The sequence below is a fragment of the Mizuhopecten yessoensis genome, unplaced genomic scaffold (genome assembly GCF_002113885.1).
Source record: "Mizuhopecten yessoensis strain PY_sf001 unplaced genomic scaffold, ASM211388v2 scaffold4599, whole genome shotgun sequence".
Taxonomy (NCBI): domain Eukaryota; kingdom Metazoa; phylum Mollusca; class Bivalvia; order Pectinida; family Pectinidae; genus Mizuhopecten; species Mizuhopecten yessoensis.
Genome location: NW_018405627.1, coordinates 1245216 through 1268812, shown reverse-complemented (window position 1 = coordinate 1268812; position 23597 = coordinate 1245216).

The following is a 23597-nucleotide window of genomic DNA, read 5'->3' as shown; positions in this document are numbered from 1 at the left end:
CCCCCCCTCAATACCATCCACGAGTCCACGTATTCGGTCAAATTGTTTCTTGTTCCCAGTTAGAAATAAGGGCTCTCAAAGAATCTAAACAAATCTGTAGCTGTTAAATGATGTCAGGTGTTCTCGTCTTTGTTGCATTAAAATTATAATTTGTTTTCCTAACCACTGGTCAACTTTAACCAATCATTGAGCACTTGGGGCCAGATGGTTCGCATTTTCACCTTTCTGTCCCTCCAAAACATGCTTCCGAATCGGACGATGTTGTACGAAAGAGCAGAAAAAATAGGACACACTTTAGGCTAAATAATTTTATTTAATATTGTAATACAGATTTACATCATTTAAGTTTTCACAACTTATAGCTAACTTCTCTCGTTAGTACATGCAGTCTCTAAAGGTTCAAATTATAACAACAGCAATAGCCTTAGCAAGCAAAAATAAATTAATGGAGTGATTTACATGCGCATGTTTTATGACACATTATACATCATTCGATGAATGGGATGGCACAAGGGGAGACAAATTAAATCTAAATATTCTAAATACTATACAGTCAAGTAGATATTGTTTACTTCAGTGTCATATATATAGGATCTTACATGAGTTTCCTTTTCATATGAGATTTATGAAACGAGTCTAAGAATTTTTCAATTTAGGGAGCCTCTGACGAGCTAAAATGAAAAATTCGTGACGAGTTTCATAAATTTCATATCAAATGAAAACGAGCGTAAGATCCTTTTTATCACAAAGTCAAGATTTCTGGCATTAATTAGTGTAAAACGACAATTTTCATGCAACCTTGAAATGTAAAAAGCTGCCATTTTTGACTCCAGTACGTAAGCCTGTGACGTCATGTACTTGTCCTAGGCGTGACGTCACAATTGAAACAATTGAAGCTTACAACCAATCACAGGGCTGATAGGTCATATAACATGGGTTAACATTTACTGGATAACACAGTGCATTATGTGATAATTTAACATCTCTCCCTTCTTCAGCTTAGTTAACTCTGACTGCGCATACATTGGCGTATACACAGTGAAAAACTGCTCGGCGGATTGACATTTGTTTCAAAAATGGCGGCGTTCGTGCACCACAGAATAAGTCTGTGACCAACTCCGTTCATACTACCGTATACGCCGTCAAAATGAAGGTCAGCCCTTATATATCACAATTACATAGGTATAGTATAAAGGTATACACTTACATAGTATAAAAACATATAGTTACATTACCAAGTAGAAATCATCTCAAAATATATATTGTACTGTATACATGCTAACAAAAAATATTCTAGAATGACATACTATTACAAAGGGCATGCAAATAGGGTTGTTGTGTCCTTTTCCAAAGTCGCATTATCGACTATTCCTGCCTTTAATAAGAGAAATGCTATTTCTGTGTGTGTTAATTTGTGATCTAATTTTCTTTCTAAGGATTTAAGAGCAAATACAACCTCGATATCCAGGAGTTACGCTCACTTTCTCTACACCACTGGAATATGTTATAGCAAAATTGAAGGCACGAAGATAGCTGTTTGATTGGTCTCAGGTAAAAAAAACACCTGACTAATCGCTGGACTGATACCTGTCTTTTGAAGATTACTAAGGAGAGACGCCCGACTTCAAAGCCTGTCAATATTTACCGTTACGTGACCGCGAGATTCTTTTGATGTATATTAAAGGATCGAACTAGTCTTCTCGTCTCATCCACAAGAGCCTTCAATTTTGCTATGACATATTCCAGGGGAGTAGAGCGAAAGTGATGGTAACCCCTGGATATCGAGGATGAGGCAAATATATCAAAACGATACCAATCATCCTAAGTAAACAAGCGAAGAATTGAAACAATCAAAACCATATTTGTAACAAACAAAATATTTTTTCACACATAGGGTTGTCATCTCTATATTTAGCGTTATAAAATTCAACCTCGGTTAAAGTAATATTTATCCAAATGAAATTCAGTTAAAACTACGCTTCATCTTATTTAAAGTCTAACAGGTGGCCAAAGCTGAATGATAACAATTGGCTTGTTATTTTAAGTTACTCTCGTTTTGTCCCTGCCAAATGCAAATTGTTAACACAAAACAAATTATGCAAATTGGTCTAATTATTGGCCATTTACATTCCAAGGTCAAATTACGTCACAATTTTACAAGAAAAATATCTTGATTCTCTATTTTTGTTCTCATGAGCATCGCCTTGTATTTTATTTGACAACATTTGCATGGAATAATCCAAAGATTCCAAAGAAGTTATTTTCGACACAGAGGCTTGAAGCATTCTTAAAACACGACAAAATGAATGTACCTGATTCATGTACCTCATGCGCTGTAAAATGAAGATATTACAAGCGTGTGATAATTAAAAAAGACGTTTGGTATTTCAATGTCCGTAGCGTATTTGTAGCCAATCAGCGATGTCGTCACATGCTGCTAATATTGTGAATCATGTGAGATTGTTCACGATTTCGCTGGTTTTATAGTTCCCAGTCGATGAAAATTCAATCTGTTTTTGAAATCTCTGCTGAATTCTTGTCTTTGGTGTTTTAAATCGTGTGGCCGCGATTTCTGTTATGATATGAAACTGTTGACTGGTCTCCAAACCAACAAATGTAAAACTGATCAAATTCATGACGGTGTTTTGCTGGGGGGAAATGGGTATGGTTGTTCTACGGGGAAAGGTCCTACCCACAGTCCCTCGCATATTTCCGAAATACTTTTCAATAACTGACTGGCCTTTTCTGGCCCTGTCTTTGCCTAGCATCCTGCAGCATCGTGGAGGCTCCCCATTCAGTGCTTCAGTCATCATGGACCACAACCTGGCTTAGGCCATGAATTGAGTGTTTCAAAGTCGGAAATAGCATCTCCGACAGTAAGTAACGTGTTATCAATTCAATAATTATTGTCTACTTTTCTAATATGTCACCAAGGCAAGGTAAACAGAAAAAAGGTCTGCATCACAATACTAGACGAAAAGCCAGTAACAGGAACCGGGGATAACAAAGAGAAGGCCATTACGGAGGTCCAGAACGGCCATTTGTCTTATGATTACTGACCTTGGTCTCGTGACGTATGACTTTTAAGTACTGACGTAAGACCTTAAATCTACTCTTTCATATTTTTATTTCATATTTTATGTTTTTACAGCAAGTGGGGCAGTACAAGCAGGTTCAAAACTGTTTCAACGGAAAGACGAAGAAGAAGAAAAAGAAAGAAAAACTGTTATTATTACAACATTAGATGCTACATGTACGACAAAAAGCTATCATTGATTGTGTATCGTGTCCTTTCGTTACATTCATCATCATCATCATCATCATCATCACTGAAACCACTGCACCTATTCAACGGCACGTGATACAAGTACTGTAGGACGAAATCGATATTGATGGACTGTTATATAGACACTTGTCAGAAGACACTATTCAATAGTCACTAGATAATAGCCGATATACATTTGTCATTAGACACTAGTTCCGCCTCTGATAATATTTTAAATTGTTTTTGTTTGTCATTCGACTTGCAGCAGCGCAAGTCTGGAAACGGACAATTCTTCGACATTGTTGCCGACAATGCGTTAACTGTCAAAAGTTATTAATCCGACAGAAATAAAAACAAATCATAAGTCAGAACGACAAAACTTGAAAGTCAAAAGTCACAGAAGTGAGTTCATAAATCATAAGTCAGAATGGTTCTTTCTGGGCCATCGTAGCTATTATGCCCCAGAACATAAATTGGACCCCGAAGTGAAGCGCTCTGGAAAGTACATAGAGCACACCTTACTTACTCAATGCAAAAATGATTACATTTCTGTCAGGTTTTCAAAATGCTTGACATTAATATATACACCGATTCGATGTTTTTAAGATTTCCTCAGTCATAACATTAAAAGTCACGTGATGCCGAACCCTCTTCTTAAATTTCTTGACCCACCCCCGGTATACGAAACGTGAGTTGTTGGAATATCGAGGTTTGGATGAACGGAATTTCACCGTACCGTATTGCAGAACTATTCGTTTCCTTCAATCTAATACTATCAAGTGTAATATGTCAATGTCTTTTGGAGTAACCAGCTCTGGGAACGGCGTCTGTGACGTTTTATTACCTTTTCCAGGCCTAGTAAATGTTGTATCCATTTATCAGATAGCACTACTACAGTCCCTAGGGGCTATTATCGGTAAAATTGTACATATCGCCTAGATGATATAACTTTGTTTGCGACCTCGACGAGGACCACTGACGTATTACAGCAGTAAAACGACGAGGTGTTCAGAACGGTAAAACAACTAATAATCTTTTATCTGACACTCGGGACTTCTTTTTTATTTGTCATTTGGGGATGTTTTTACACGTTTTCTACTACTCCTCATCAATTAGAACTCATGTGATTTTTGTTCTCGGAGTCAGACGATACATTCTCATATTCTGACACTTATTACATAGGTTAAATTTGGTCATCGGGTCTTTACCAGACATCTATCACATTTACAGAGACCTGTATTTAACACAGGAATCAAGCGCCGCTTACACAGAAAAAACCCGCTGTCAATTCACACAGAACAACCGTTTATTACAACGATCACATGGATACCTGCCTCTCACAGATATGCCGTATCACACAGATCAACGTCTCTCTCTCTCTCTCTAAAATGGACCCCCCTTGCAAAAAGCAATAACCAATTGAGGATATCAACTATCTTAAACAGTGCATAACAATTTCTTACGATGCCTTCAACTATATTAAAAAGTTAAAAAAAAAAAGGTCTCAAAAATTTCAACAATATGAATAATTCGTCACTTTGTAACAATAAGCAGAAATATCTTACATTTATAAGCAATCTTTACACAGATCAACAATCTTTTACACTTATAAGTTGCAATGTCTTACACAAATCAACAATCTCTTACACAAATCAACAATCTCTTATACAAATCAACAATCTCTTACACAAATCAACAATCTCTTACACCTATCAGCAATCTCTTACACAAATCAACAATAACTTACATCTATCAGCAATCTCTTACACAATTCAACAATACCTTACATCTATCAGCAATCTCTTACATAATTCAACAATACCTTCCACCTATAAACAATCTCGTACACAAATCAACAATCTCTTACACCTTTCAGTAATCTCTTACACAAATCAACAATACCTTATACCAATCAACAATCTCTTACACAAATCAACAATCCCTTACACCTATCAGCAATCTCTTACACAAATCAACAATACCTTATACAAATCAACAATCTCTTACACAAATCAACAATATCTTACACCTATCAGCAATCTCTTACACAAATCAACAATAACTTACACCTATCAGCAATCTCTTACACAATTCAACAATACCTTACATCTATCAGCAAACTCTTACATAATTCAACAATACCTTCCACCTATAAACAATCTCTTACACAAATCAACAATACCTTACACCTATCAGCAATCTCTTACACAAATCAACAATCTCTTACACCTATCAGCAATCTCTTACACAAATCAACAATACCTTACACCTATCAGCAATCTCTTACACAAATCAACAATCTCTTACACCTATCAGCAATCTTTTACACAAATCAACAATACCTTACACCTATCAGCAATCTCTTACACAAATCAACAATCTCTTACACCTATCAGCAATCTCTTACACAAATCAACAATACCTTACACCTATCAGCAATCTCTTACACAAATCAACAATCTCTTACACCTATCAGCAATCTCTTACACAAATCAACAATACCTTACACCTATCAGCAATCTCTTACACAAATCAACAATCTCTTACACCTATCAGCAATCTTTTACACAAATCAACAATACCTTACACCTATCAGCAATCTCTTACACAAATCAACAATCTCTTACACCTATCAGCAATCTCTTCCACAAATCAACAATACCTTACACCTATCAGCAATCTTTTACACAAATCAACAATCTCTTACACCTATCAGCAATCTCTTCCACAAATCAACAATAACTTACATCTATCAGCAATCTCTTACATAATTCAACAATCTCTTACACCTATCAGTAATCTCTTACACAAATCAACAATACCTTACACCTATCAGCAATCTCTTCCACAAATCAACAATCTCTTACACCTATCAGCAATCTCTTCCACCTATCAGCAATCTCTTACACAATTCAACAATCTCTTACAGAAATCAACAATACCTTACATCTATCAGCAATCTCTTACATAATTCAACAATCTCTTACACCTATCAGTAATCTCTTACACAAATCAACAATACCTTATACAAATCAACAATCTCTTACACAAATCAACAATCTGTTACATCTATCAGCAATCTCTTACATAATTCAACAATCTCTTACACCTATCAGTAATCACTTACACAAATCAACAATAACTTACACCTATCAGCAATCTCTTACACAAATCAACAATCTGTTACATCTATCAGCAATCTCTTCCACAAATCAACAATCTCTTACACCTATCAGCAATCTCTTCCACCTATCAGCAATCTCTTACACAATTCAACAATCTCTTACACAAATCAACAATACCTTACATCTATCAGCAATCTCTTACACAAATCAGCAATCTCTTACACCAATCAACAATCTCTTACACAAATCAACAATACCTTACACCTATCAGCAATCTCTTACACAAATCAACAATACCTTACACCTATCAGCAATCTTTTACACAAATCAACAATCTCTTACACAATTCAACAATCTCTTACACAAATCAACAATCTGTTACACCTATCAGCAATCTCTTACACAAATCAACAATACCTTACACAAATCAACAATCTCTTACACCTATCAGCAATCTCTTACACAAATCAACAATACCTTACACCTATAAACAATCTCTTACACAAATCAACAATACCTTACACCTATCAGCAATCTCTTACAAAAATCAACAATACCTTACACCTATCAGCAATCTCTTACACAATTCAACAATACCTTACACAAATCAACAATCTCTTACACAAATCAACAATACCTTACACCTAACAGCAATCTCGTACACAAATCAACAATACCTTACACAAATCAACAATTTCTTACACAAATCAACAATACCTTACACCTATCAGCAATCTCTTACACAATTAAACAATACCTTACACCTATCAGCAATCTCTTACACATATGAACGATCATAATTTAGTACACTTTTCAGAAATTTCTTAAATTAATCAGTCATCTGTTACACTAATAAGAAATGTCTTACACTATTCAGCACCTAAATACTTTTTTTTCATCTCTCACAGCTGAAATATATCAACAATCGAAATCCAGAAATCGTTACGATAAACATTATAGAAATTAGTAATGGATAACAGACATCAGACATTAATCTAGCTAATTAGTTTCTACCCATGTCAGTGCAAGACAATGAACAAATTAATATAACGACCGAACACCCTCTTATCTTATTAGACCTCTTTATAAAAACAATCCCCTAATTCTTATATGAATTTTGTCTCTTTTAATTATAAAACATATTTTGTACTTCGAGCATCTGTCCCTGAGGCTGATTTATTAAGCAAAAAACATCTCTTATAGCTGTCATGAACCAAATTTACAGGAAAATCTTATAGTGAACTTTCGAAGATCACCATCTTAAGAGATCTACTATTTTACACAGATCATACAGGTATAATATATACATCTAACAGAGGTAACAAGTTACTTTACCTTCCAAATATTTACTGGTATAGTAAGCCGACGTCATTCTTATCGGTCAATAATTATCGACCAAGATGTACAAATGAATTATGGTTGGTTGCGAAATTAAATCGAAATAAAAAAGCCATCTTATACAATATAGCTGAAATAAATCACGACATGACAAGAAGAACGCAAGAAAGGCTCATTGTGACCTCGAGAGCATTGATGTTACCGAGACAGATAAAAGGTGGTCTGTGGAATGTGTGATTTGGATAAGAGTAGCCTCCCTTTATTTTTATGTTTCCTGTAGGTACGGCACATCCGTTGACAGCGATAACAGCATATTATATAGCCATTTTACGACTGTATGGTCCGAATCTGCATTAAATAAATTCATCTTTCACATAAAGCTTTACTTCTTAATTCAATTCTGTATTACGCAAGGCTTTGCGGCCTTCAGTTTACGTACACCACACACATATCTTGCACGTTCCTCATTCTCAGTTTACGTTTAACTACATATAGATAGATAATCTTGTCACACTCCCAATACATAGTATTTGTATAAGTTTGAACTCCCCACCGAATCAAGGTGAAATCCCAATACAGGATATTTCATTTTATCGATCGTTTAAAATACTTTTCAATCGATACAGCTTGTAAGGTGAAGTGCGTTTTCCCGCGATCTGTTCCCGACAAGTCTGCGACTTACACAACGACTGGTCAGTTATGTTTTTGTGCGATACGCCTAGCCAACCCATGCTTTGCTAAGACCAATCGCACGACTAGGTTGTTCAACTATTCGAACCGCTATATAAATACAGCAACTGCCTGATGATGTCTTCGAACTGTGAAGATGAACGCCAGTCAACATCTGAAGAGTAAATTCAAGTTATCTAGCAAACGACAAATCAAGGGAAATGTGAAACATCCGATTGCCTTTCTCTGCTGAGACTGAGGAGAAACTGTATAAGCGAGAGTCTCCTACGAGAGCAGAGCTGTGAGGTAAAAATGAACGCTCGGTTAGACAGACGGACAACTGGACAAAGACGCACGAGGTGTAAAGTTCTATCTTCCTTTGGCCTGCATTGTCTCAGAGATCATTTCACTTATAACGCCATGAATAGTAAATCTGGACTCGTCTTTAGCTAAAAGAGTGTGTGACTATTTACAAAAATAAATAAAACATTTAAGTTTTCCTTCAGATATCAAGCTGCAAATATTGTAAGCGGAAATGTCCGTCGCTGACAATCACATCGTTAAAGACATGTGTTCTGACATTCCAAGGTGAACGGCAACATAAAAGACAATCTCTTGCTGATATTGAACACTTGTAAAACAATCTTTCTGGACATATATTATTTTTACAGCTCTTAGATTAACTATAATACTTATTCCGGAGAGTCGTTTCTTATGTTATACACATATTCAATCGAGAGACAGTAAGGCACAAATCCAAAGTTTTCGTACGCATAGATTTACCCTTGAATAATATAGATTCTGTGTAAAGGTTTTGGTCACGATTCGTTTACAAAAAAACCTGGTCAAAGGTTGTCACTTGCCAATATCGAACAATCTAATTTCAGGAAAATTGAAAATGCAAAAAGTAGAGCATTCCAGGTATTGCTCGAATCGTTCTGACCATATATATTTGCAGCCTCACTGGTATTTTCCACCGGAAAAAAATACCCTTATCATGGCTGTTGAGAAGGCAAAAAAGAGAGAAATATGATATAAAACTAATTATATAAAAAAATGATGTAAAAACAATATTACCTAGATCACGTTTAATCTAATCTATAACAACGAACAAACGAAATATATTCATGGAAATTTTCTTTCTTTCGGTGCAATATTTATTGGTATACATATAAAGTACGTTAATTAAACCGCGTGTTGCTAACTTTCTGCAAAGTTAAATACTAGTTGAGGGAGTAGAGAAAAAAAGTGTTTATTTTTCTCTATGGTCATGAAGGATGAAATTTTCAGCTGCTTTGGATTAAATGGTACCGTCCACGATACTTATAATCTAGCAAATGTGTTTTTCTAATATATTAGCATGCTCCTTTTTATCATCAACCATGGACACGTAAAAGCGAAGAGGGGTCTTCCGAATGTTTCGCTAACATAAACCACCTAACGCCTTGGCGGGAAATGTGATGTCAGTATTGCTCGTGACATAACGGTGTTAAAAGTCGCGTGCTGGAGGCCATCGAGATCACATACCTTCAGCCGCACTGATTGGTCGTGACAGTCGGGAATTGTTCTCCTGGCACGGCCAAATAAAACGCGCATGGTTTACACCCCTCCACGTGGTACTATAATGTGCCTCATGTGATTAAGACTTTTTATCCGAAAAAAATTCTTTGTCCTGATATGCATGGGTAGGAACGGTGTTGTTACACTGTTATATTACGAATCATATATATTTCTAATTAGCAAATTAATACCATCATGCAGATATACTTTTATATATATTTTATTTCACAGGTGTTTTGTCAAACGAGTCGAAAAGGAAAGTTCTCTTTTGAAAACGAACTCGAGATTCTATTTTATGTAGAGAATCCATTCACCTCAAGATTTGCGAAAAACTAAATTCTGACAGTCTTTCATGAGTCGAAAATAAAACTTTTACAGATTCCTATTTTTTATCCTTAACATGTTATGTATTGTAGCACCAAACATTAAAGAAGGAATTTTTTTTTCCTTTTTTTTTTTTTTTACATTATATTATGACAAAATGTATAGATTGCAATTGCAACGTGAATAACAATCATATGATAAAAGTTATTAGTTCCCACCGGTATTCAATACTGACTGTATAAAAACTCGTTGATAATCGTAAAATACATATACCATGGTACATGTAAGTTTGTTATCGCCAATACATATTACAGACTATGATGCTCATGGAGCAATTATTAGCCAATGAACATACATGTAAATACGATTTCGTTATATGTGACTATGCGATGTCAGCCAGTTCATGATCATAGCAAACATGTTTTGCTTGCCGGTTACTCGTGCATGTTAACAGACTTCCGCAAAGATAATCCAGTTTGTTATTCCTATTCCGAACTAAACATTCTTGATAAGAAACTAACATGAGACAAAAGACATATTTACACTTCAATAATATGTGTTTATTAAGGTTTAAAGATCAAAAGGTTTCAAAAAACAAATACTAACGTATGACGTACAGATGTACATGTATATGTCTATCTCATTCTTAATGGATTAATTGGTTGAATGTTTAATTGTCTTATACACTTAACAGGGACGCTATGCAATAAATAACTAAATAAATAAATCAAACAAATACTTTCTTAAGTATATCTTTGTGACATAAAAAAAGAATTGTGATATCGAAATTTAGTTTTGTTCGAAATTATCACAAATTAATATAATTGATAAAAACGAAAAATAATACTTTTATCCGTTTGGCAATCCGCTCTAAGAAAACCGGTCTTCAAACTCAATTCCGTAATTTCGTAACATTAAGATTTGTTATGTAGTCATCACTTCCGGAAGCCTGCTAGCCCTTATTTGTTTTTGCCGGTGTAAATTTAAGTGTGTAGGCAATCCATATTACAAGATATATGGACAAAAACACAACCTGTGATCTTCTAAATGTATCAAAAAGGAAATTATTCTTGAGTTGCTTTTGCGAACAAATAATATAATTTTGAGCTCGCCGAAGAAACTCTGTGACCTGAATATATAAACACACGTATGATTTACGCAAGAAGAATGATCAATAAAGAACAATTAAAATGAAAATTGAATATAATTTAACACCATATCGAGATGCATTTATATTAAACCGTAATGTCACGCCGATTGGCGAACTGTTATTTCCTGTCAAAGGTTCAGTTTAAGCTTTTTGCTTCACTCATTTAGCCAACACTTACCCACATATCCGGAATTAAGTTCAAGGATTCATCAAAAATAACGTTCTAAGTGCAAAAAAATATCTGAATCCAAGGGAAAATATGTACAAGAGTAGCGCTCTTGATATCAAATATGTTCTCCTCACCTTGGTGTCATTACAAAATCTAAGGTTTACGGTTAGTTTTTCATTGGTTCCAGGTATCAAAAGCTGACAAATTACCAGGGTACAGAGAGGATATATCTTGTCGATATCAAAACTGCTGGATTTCGTAAATGGTAAACTAAGTGTGGCAAATGTAGTACACAATATTGCATGTCTAACATTGTAATTAGTGTGTACATCACAAAAAAACCCACCCCATCAGCTGACAAACTTCCAGGGTGCATAGAAAGGATGTCTTACCCATAGCAAAACTGTTGGATTTCGTAGATGGTTAACTTTATGTGGCAACTGTAGTATACAATAATGCGTATCTAGTAATGCAATGAGTTTGTAAAACACCAAAAAAAGTGAACATCATTTTTCGAATGTTACAGTAAAGTGGAGATTTTTGTGGTGCGGAAATGCTCTCTTTTTCTCTATTAATTAAATAAGCACGAACATATCTTTACACGAAAGGATTTACGTTCAGGCTACAGATATGTAAAATAAAAATATTTCAGTCAGAAACATTACCATAGCAAAAACTTTCACACCACAATCACCTTAAAGAGCGGCTGCAACGTAAGCATTTCTACACGCGAGTATTTCCATTTTTACAGTATGTCATTAAAAAGACAGTGTCAACAATTAAGTGTGACCATCACAGCTTTATCTTATTGGTCTGATTGTCGTGTTAGTTTCAAGTTGTATGGGAACGACCTCAGTATGACATATTATAACGCATCTGCCTAAAACCTGTCTTAAACTAATTTATCATACCATTAGTTGTACTTAGTAATCGATGTTCAATTGCCTTCCTCAATATACTGACCTTCTTCTGTTTACATCTGGGTTTTCTTTCGCCGCTTGTCTTTCTCTGTTACTTTAGTCTTTTTCTTTCTGTCTCAATGCTTTCTTCTTCTTTTGTCTTTTTGTTTCTTTAATTTTTGTTTTTTTCATTTGTTCTCCTTATATCCATGCAATAGAAAAAACTTAATATATAACATGTATATCAAATATCAACAGGATGATTAATATTACTGATATCAAATATAAACTTTAGTTATTTTACAACAATTATGAAACAAGTTTTTACAACTTATACTAATCACTCTTGTTGGCCCGGATGTTAGTGCGCGGGGGTCATACTGAGGGAGGACACTGGAGTACCCGGAGAAAACTCACCTGGTCGGGCAGGTGACCCCATATCTTTTCACGCCCGATTCCTAATGATATATATTCATGAATATTTTTATAAATAAGATTTGTTTTTGTATGAAAGATGTTTGATTTATTCGAATGAGTATGCATACACAAATATGTAAGACTACTTAAAAAAATCTAAAAAGTCTAAAAACAGATGGTAATAATAAAAAAATGAATAACTCATCTGGCTCTCACTGTCTGCATCCTCTAGATTACAGCCAATCTCTCGTCATTGCAACGAAATGGACGGATGACACGAATCACTCCAAAATAACAGGACGAACACCAGATGCTCTTGACAAATGTATAAACGTTTCCTACACCGTGTGTGCTGTCCGCGTCAACGTTTCTCCTATCAAGCCAAAAACCTCAATGTACTTAACTTTAATCAAGTCCGCGGATATTTGACGATTCGTGATTTAACTATCTACTTAAGATGGGTGACAACTCCTGGAATGGAGTCACTTGCACTGCATCGTTAGTATATATATAACGCGCAATCGAAACCGACATTTTTATCTGTTTTTTATATCTCTGCCGTAGTTACGTTTTTACAGAATAACGTTTTTACGTTTTTCGGATAATATAAGTAGACTTACATTTCTGAAATACTGCCTATTCGATAAACTATGTTTTTTTGTACGGTTGCATTTACCGTTCAATAATAGATCACAGGCGTGGAATAAAACTCTAAATGTATGACTTAAACAATGTTTTTGACAGCCTTCTCTATTAGATTAATCCACGAGAGGCATAGGTAGCGGAACTGATTCGAGAAAATAGTCGTTTGGAGATTGTCACTTGATTTACTTAACATGCCAACGAGTCTCATGTCTCATACAGACTACCACCGATGTCTTTTTTTGAGAGGTTTACTGAGGAAAAACATGTAAGATTTATTTCTGTTGCAGATCTAGTCGGATTTTAGGCTACAAGTATGACTCCCCCAACCCATCCCCTCCATGATAGATCATCTTTATGTTATCTTGCAAGATTTAGGGAAGCTAAAAGTAACTTGCAGTGAAATTAAAATAGAGTAAGTATCAATATGAATCATAAAGAAATCAGTAGACGTTTGCAATATCAGCCAATTAATTAACGAGAGAAATACCACATGTAATCTTATCGTAGTGCAGTAATATGACGCTTTGGATAACGACTGGATTTCTCAACTTCTGTAGTGTCTGAGGTTCACTTGTAGACAAGTGTAGGTTACGTGTAGTACACAAGTCTCCTGACCCTAACACGGAATTCCCCCGTCGATGTAACACAAATGAAGAGTAGGTAAGATGACACATGTTTGGCTGTGTTCTACATGATGCAGACATTCCGGACGTGTTCCTGTAATACAGAGCCAGATGAGTTATGTTATGTCATACTGAGATCGTTTCCATACAACCTGTAACACACGACAACTGTCGTAGGTTAATTAGATAATTAGATAAAGTTGTTATCGTCGTTGTGATACACGTTCCGTGTTCTGTAGACAATGTCCTTTTGGATTGGCTTTTAGGGAGGCACGGTAGTCTAGTGGAAGGACGCCGGGCTCGTCACCGAAGGGTTGCGGATTCGAGTCACGTCACAGCACTGTGTTGTATCTTTGAGCAAGATATTTACTCCTCTTGTCCAAGGCTACTCAGTTGTAAATGAGTACGTGGTTGGGCAGTGCTAGACTTGTTGAATGCTAGCTGTGAGCACCGAAATGGCAGCACCGCTGTATGCTCCCCAGGAAGTTGAGAAAGATATTGGCTGGTTGCAAAGACCCTATAACCACGGATACTAATTTGTGAATCGCTTTGAGACGACCTACGAACTAGATTATGACGAAGCGGTATATTAGAACCTCGAATTATTATTATTATTTGTTATTTGGTAATAACAGCTTAACAATTGACGGCGACTTTTTTTTGTCCTCGTTGGATTTTTAAGTGTAAGTGTAAGACACACACATGTGCCTATAATTTATAATTAGTTAACAGATACGGTACCCCGAACGCATTACACTATATCTTACTGCTGTTTCGTCCTTCTTGGTCTCATGGGTGATGCTATGGGCCCAAAATATGGACATCAAAATTTGCGTAAACTAATTTTGAAACTGGAGGGGAGGTGCGAAAAACATCTTAATTAGATGATTTTAAATGGTGAAAGTGAACTGATTTCTTCAGGGTGTACATAAGTCATCAGGTTTAATGTAAGATTTGTATTATTGCGCTGGTAGTTGTGGTCTATTGTTCACGTGTCACACCTATAGGTAGTTCACTTCCCCACAGGGAAATCTAAACCACAGAGCAGAGTTCGTTGATCAGGGTGTCGATCCTAGGGAACAATAAAAAGCTATTCCAATGAGGGTGAGTCTAATTGGAAAGGGGAGAAGAGGTTGGGCCTATCATGATTTGCGAGAACTTGTCAGTTGATGTGTAACGGTCAAATGCATGCGTAACCGTAAAATGGCGATGCATAACGGCACTGTTACGCTAAAACAACCCGGGGATACCACTGACATCTATTCCGCCATGACAACATTTAATACGTAGTGTAATTATTTGTGATATTGAGAACACAACTTCGGTTTCAAATATGCTTTTTAACCACTTTCCTACAACAACCGTGACTGGAAAAACTGTATCCTAAACCTGGCAACCAGTTTGCATTTTTATAGAAAATTAACCTATATGTTATGCTAAATCATCGGTGAAAGTGTAAGTGCATTTCAGATGATGGGGTACATTGTATCTATCTATAGACTTGAAATGATGCGTTATCCAATGCAGTTGTGTCTTTTTAAAGTCCGCATCAGCTAAGTAGCATTTCAGATATATGTTAAACATGTACCTGAGGTTATAGAACTTAAAAAAGCAAGCCTTTCTTACGTTTTGTAATACTGTCGCTATGGTCAACATAAGCTGGATGTCATTTCAATATTTTATTGTGCATGTGTGTTTAGTATGTCATGATTGAGCTGGTGTGAACCATGTTACGTGACATTAAACATTAATTGATTTTTATACAGTTCTGATATATCAAAGGTTATATATTTTGATAGTATTTGTTTTTGTATCTAAATTGATATGCTGAATTTGTTTTTGAATATATTTTGATCTTTCTCAGATCTTAATCAAATTTGGCTGAGAATTTGTGATGGATGACATTTAAATAACAATAAATCACAATTTGCTCTTTTAAGATTTGAGAAATAACTTAAATATTATAATTTTTAATCGCATGGCTTATGTCTTCATTGAAATAAATCGATTTCGGGAATTCCCAAAGGTTATTAGTTACCTCTACCCAAACAAAACCCACATACCAACATTTAATGACGTCACATACAGATATTCTTTTAACACAATGCTTTCAGGTGTTTTTTTTAGTTAAACTAAAGTATAGTTATTCATTAACTTTACTTTTAAATTAACTGTCTTTCTAGAATAAATTGTCAGCAATGATTTTATTTTACGGTTATATAATGACAAAACTGTGTGCAAGCCTGTGCACAAATCATTTACCAAAACCCTTCATCAACCGAAATAAAATCTTCACTAAACTAAGAAACCAGGGTTTTCTAACAGAAATTTTTCAATGTACGACGAGGACCATTTACGGTCGTCATCGTAATATGATTTTCACATCCTAGATTTTAAAGCCAACCATTTTTGTGTCGACCATGATTGTTCACTTTTACTAAGTTTGTTTGTGACCTACATAATTCCGCACATTTGACAAGAAGTTGTAAGACATCTAACTTATCCAGAATCATGAAACGGTTCAATATTTATGATTTTATTTCAAATGTTGATGAAACGAGTATTTATCTTTGAAATATGTCAAAATATTTGAAATTAATTATACAGATTATAAAATGTGCATTTATAATGTATGGAATCTTAAAACATTGTGTTTGTATTAATATTGTGTGAACACTGTCCTTGCAGGTAGGGTGTAAGAATTGCATAATCGTAAGAGGCGACTAAATTTGGGATCTTGGTTTTTCTCTTCTTTCTAAACAACTTTTTCTTCCTAATGTCTCCCTTGACAATACCTCACTTTTGGGCGTTCGCCTCTGTGAGGAAGGCTTTGTGTCCTGTCCTCTGGCAGAGACATACCAGAGTCTGTAAAAATGGTAGTTTCTACTCCTGCTTAACGCTCAGGACTTAAGGAGTGGGACGACTAGTGCCCGTTGTCAGTATCATGTGACCGGTTGGGGTGTCCTGCTGGGTGTCTTCGGCAGTGTGTTTCAGTGAGGTAGCACTATAAAATCGGCATCAGACAAACACGAACATATCGTAGCCTCCCAAAACACACGTGCATACACTACACGCATGCATCTTGCACACTGGGGAGGCCATCATTAAATGACCATAGCTGTTGATAGGACGTTAAACAAAACTAAACCAAACTAAACCAAACCATTGTTTACTTATACTGAGTACGCTTTGGTCTCATGCCTCATAGTGCTGACATAGTGATCGACCTTGCTTGCCGCTCAGGGGCTCTTGCTTGTTTCAATAACGCTGTACAAAAGCATACTCTCCCCTATGGAAGCAAGTTATTAATTCAAGGAGTGATTATTTGTTAAGTAATATTGATTATGATTTATCAATTTACTTTATACTCAGGTTTTCATACTGTTGTGTATACTTTTAATAATTCAATGGCTTAAAAAAGGTTTTTGAGAAAATAATTTCGATTTTGGCCTGGTAAGAACGTGATTATTTTAAATGGGGGCAAATAATTTCGTTGAATCGAAGCAATGACAAAAATCTTTTGAGCTCAATGTGAGTGATCTTCTAATAAAAAAAAAAAATGAAAACCGTTTCTCACATTCACAGTAAAAATTGAACCACTGCATATTTATTGTATGTAGTTTTATTGAGGAGAATTCAACAAAAAGTGTTCTTATTTTCTCATAAAGCTGACATGTAAATGATTCTTTGTATGTGTTAAACAAATGTATTAACATTTTCTATCGCTCCACTCACTCGTATTCAACCTGATTCCGACTAGTATGTCCATCCGTACGCACATTACCTCAATAACACGTTTTTATACATACCAATATATATACTGTATTCTAATGTACATTAAAACATATTTTACTATTTATGATATCAACAGGAATGTACAGATATTTCCCTAAGTAATCGAGGCAAAAAGGAAAATATGAACTTAGAAATGATTTGATTTCATCACAAACTGTTGAAAAGATGTCAATATAAATGTATTTTCTTTATTCGATGAGCTCTGCGTTAAAAAATAAACTTTAGATGGTTTTCCTCGTGTATTTATGATAACATTTTGATTTATTTCAAAATGTGTACAAGCAACCGTACACAAGTTTTAATACTGTATCGTAGATGAGTATCCGTTTGTTTCATGTAAAGAGTTCGAGTTCGCTGTTGGCTTAAATTTTATTTTAATATTAGTTTTCTGACAACCCCCCCCCCCCCCCTTTTACTGGTTTAACTCACCTGATGTGAAAATACATCTTCATTCATAAGCATATAACATATATAACACGTTTTAAAGTATATTATTACTTATACTTCATACTGTCATACAAGTATACTTTTTTAAAAATTCTTTATTGGAAAAAGAAGAGATTTCTCATAAAAATCCTATAGATAAAAAAAAAAAAGAAACATGACATTTTGCAGACCACGTACTTACGAATATATACGTTGTTTTAAGCGGTTTATCTTCCAATGTATCGACTACGTAAGATCCAGGTAAAATGTGTTTTACCTTAAGCCAGTGCATACGTTTTGCAATATATTTTATTATCCAGATTAAAGCAATATTTATGTTAAGAGTACAAAAATCGTCATAAAATAAGTTCATGGGCATGTGTGCGTCAATGGGCTGATGTAATTCTATAGAAATGACGTTGACAGTTTGATTACTAGGTGTACAGGGATGCATGTGTTTTAGTGTCGTAATCCTAAACTCCACTAAGTCATAAACTGCGGTCTGGCAGCAACCAGGAGCGACAAAACGAAGGTATAGTCAACATTAAGCTTTCTTCATACTCAATATATTAGAAAACATCACAATATCAAACGTTTGGTTTAGATTTGGAAAGATTCCCACTTCTGTAAAACAATTAAAATCTGCATGATTATTTTCTCTTTGAAAATTGAAATCATATCAGAACAACTTTGTTCGGATTCGTTAAGCTTTCTGTTAACACGAGGATTCAGTAGATAGCCAATTCAATTGTTAAATCCGGGCTTTAAAGCTACCTGTCTGCAACACTAACCACTACTGACGTCACGGGGATGTAACAAGCACCAAACAGACGTCCCAGATGACTAGTGAAAGACGGAATCATATCTCGTATTCAAGGATAAATCCATGTCCCTCTAGGACGTGCATGTTAATGATAGCGTTTAAAGAAGGACATGCTACTCGGAACACCTTTTTTTTCATGAGAAAACAGATGCTCCCAACGAGAAAAAAAAAGGAACAAGAAAAAGAAAAAGAAAATACTGAAGTGTCAACGCAAGCGCAATACGATACCAAAAGAAGTAAATGTATGGCACAATCTGAACAAAGGAAGGATTTCCAAGGTTACCATTGAAACAAAGGTGAGAAGAATAAGATCAGGTGTTCCAGAAGGGTAGCCGTTTTCTGCTTCATCGACAACCTCCTTTGCGTAAATCTAGATGAAATCCAAGTAATATTACGTCCTGATAGCCGGGACCCTGACAAATAAACTACAAGGTACACTAATGAGCAGGTCCAAAACAGTGTGTGTGTGTGTGTGTGTGTGTGTGTGTGTGTGTGTGTGTNGGGGGGGGGGGGGGGGGGGGGGTAAGCATATTTTTTTTTATTGAAATCCAATATAATTCTCAGTTTAGGATTAAGAAATATGATCATATGTTATGCAAACGACTTTTGCGGTTAACAATATTTGTGGTGTATATAATGTGAGATATATAAAAGCTTAGGATACAGCATAACCACAGTCAGAATCATCCATTTTCCCATTTTATAATACAAAATGATATATTTGTGTTAATAAGAATGATATTTAGGAATTTGCTTTGCAACACAGTCCAAAACAAAACTTAATTATTTAGCTCGGCATAACATTTCTGCCGAGTTATAATAAAATACAATTTAGCGTTGAAGAGGCCGAAATAATCAAACAATGAACATCTCACAGAGTATAAGCCAAAAATCATCGGATCTCTGCAGATAAACGAGTTTCATTTTACATCGATTTGATTCCGATGATTCCCGGATTCGGCCGAGATATCAATATTGCTATAGAAACAGAAAATGCTTATCCTCAAAAGTCGTTATGTGAAATATAAAATCGCTAATACACATCCGCACTCGAAGTAAATCATATTAACAAATAAGGGCAAGACAGATGGTGACGATTTTGACGTTTTCATGAATCACTGTAGACTAGGAATGTATCGTGGTTGTCATGGATGTAGAAAAGAAAAAAGCGCTGCCGAGCAAGAATGAAATTGATCAAAATGACTTCTAAAATAGCTCGCAAGCTAGTTACAATCAGGCGCCCAGCAGCATCAACGTCAGCAGAGTAGGTACATATACCCTTTTTTTCTATAACATTTTCTCCCTAATTTTTGTCAAGACATACACAGATAAGAATTTATTTGTCTCTTGGGAGCCATTTTGCCGTCAATCACAAGACAGAAATTCAAATTGGAGGTAATTCATCCTCGAGAACAATCAACCTTTTTCTAACAATATAATTCTGTTCCGAAAAATACATCAGTTCCAATATATATTGAAGCAAATGTAACACCACCTGCATGTGTACACTGTAGCTGTTTTGTAGCCATTGTTCAAATCATTGTATTTAGTGTAACCACTATTTGTTAGACGGAGTTATACACAGGTACGAGGGAGCGAATTGCCCTGTGTTTGACAACGATCACAGCTTAATCATGAAAATGACTGCTTTTATTCTTATTTTATTTTTTAATAATTGAATATTTTTTGTTCCGCTTCAAAAACATTGAAAGTTCAGAATTTGAACTCGTGCAACAATTAAAAAGAGTTTTATCTTATCATTTCTGCAATTTTAAACTTATACATGCAGTAGCTTTTTAGTAGTGATTTTATATTGTATGATTAGTCATCACCATTAACTACCACTCAATTTCATTGTACCGGATGACCATAAAGAGCACATTATATATTGTATATAATATTAAATTAATTTCATTATTTTCTACTTAATGTTTTTTTTCTTTCTTTTACAACAATTATTGAACGAGTTATTATAACTAATATTAATTAATCTTGTTGGCCTGGATGTTAGCGCACGGGGGTCTTAATGTTGGAGGAAACCGAAGTACCCGGAGAAACCCACGTAATCGGGCAGGTGACCCCATACCTTTTCACGTCCGATCGTGAGATCGTGAGATCGTCACTTTCATAATATCATAAATAATAAGGCAACATTTGATGGCAACAATTTATTTAAACACTAATAGATACACAAAAATGTAACAATAAATGAGTACGAAATTCATTGCATCTTCTTCTTTGTCTGTTCTGTTTTCTTTCTCTCTGAACTGCAACTTGGCTGTCTTCGTGTCTTTATGCCGTTATGTTCTCGTTTTTTGAAATGGGTTTTCACTATTTAATCCCTACAATCGGCGATTGAGCACGTGGAAGGTGATTGCGAATTTCAGTGAAGGTTCCAGGTAGACGTTTTATCGTGATGTACAAACCTGTTTTACGGTTTGATGGTGGTCATATAATCGACTATATTACGTTTTGCTGACTAATTTAATACATCTATTCTCTTATGAGGTGGCATCAATGAAAAAATACTAGATTTTTTTCCCCGATATTTAAACTTTGATGGATGTTTAATTGCCTCTCGCTCCTACAAACGAAATCAATGATTGCACAAATTTAGAAATATATTTCATCGGTCGTTCGCTGTCCAAAATCGGCGAACATAAATTCATCAACATATTACGTGCGAAAAATAGAATCATATATATATATATATATATTGATGAAAAGTAGTTTTTTATGTAATTGTCATGTGGCAAGCTATATGTTTGTTTGGGAGTTTTATGTACAACGCTCGAAATACATACGGATATTTTCTTCGAAATCTAAATATTCTGATTTCCTTTATTGAGTCTTCAAAATATTAAATGACCAATTAATGACGGGAAAAAATCCGATGCAATTGTGTGTTTCCCGCATGTTCCCTATCCAAGGATTTTACCGCAGCCGTTCGCAATATCTAAACGATATCACCTTCAATCAAACACTGATACATGCGTCTATAATTCATTTATAAATAGCTCTAAACTTGTGCAATTTTTAATTTCCTTTTAAATGTTGAATATCTGATTAAACATTTGTTAAAGCCGATATTTGCTTCAGGTAATACATGTGTGCCATATTAATGGGAAATACCACGAAAACAAAATCACCTTAATACCTCCCTGTGGCTCACGTTATCATGCTGGTGATTACTCCCTGTGTTCCTCATTGTCATTTGAACGGTGTGAATGTGCTGAATTTCAGCACAACGCCATTCACCTAGTGAACTCGATAACTGTAAGGTGATATGTTCGACGTATGACAGGTGAAAAATGAAGCCATCTACGTCAGATGTTAATTGTATAAGCAATTGTAATCGTTTACTTGTGTGACCGCACAACGCACCAAATCAAACAGCGTTCGCGCATCTTGCATACATCGTACACACATCATGCACACATCGTACACCCATCATGCACACATCGTACACACATCATGCACACATCATGCACACATCGTACACACATCATGCACACATCGTACACCCATCATGCACACAACGTACACCCATCATGCACACATCGTACACACATCATGCACACATCGTACACACATCATGCACACATCGTTCACACATCATGCACACATCGTACACCCATCATGCACACATCGTACACACATCATGCACACATCGTCGGCTCATGTTGCGCATACTTGTCATAATTCTATTCCTAGTTTTTGCCGATATTATATGTCTGATTTTTACGTTTTGAGTATTTTATGACATCAACGAAGAAAATGTGTTCTAGAATAATTTGTGTTTGAATGTCGAATTGTTAAACGTGTTATTAACAGCTTAGACCATTTAAGGAAGTTACTTTGCGGTAACCGACATTGAAGTAATTGTTTCCTGTTTTCCATCCATATTGTTTGAAGTTTAGAAACGATTTCGATAGATTTCATTTATGGATTATTGACTAACTTACAGAATATCTCGTGATAAAATATTCGAATTGAAATCAATATTATACCTCAGCATAATCAATTGATTCTAATCTTACTCACGTACGACATAAGAAAAATAAGGGTCATATCAAATATATATTATATTATATTTTAACTGCATGTATAATGAATGCTTGTTACTCTGTCTAAATCTATAGATATATTATGTGATAAATCTTCTATATATAAAGGATTGTGCGAAAATGAATACTTTTAAATACATATCAGACCAATGCAATGTGTGACGTAGGTTCTCAGTTCGAGTAGGTCTCACAGCACACGATTGTATGAAATACGTAAATAGGAGATAGAAATAGAAATGACCTCGGCTACACCCATGTGGTCAACGAAAGGTTTGTAATAATGACATATATAGGCGCCTTAT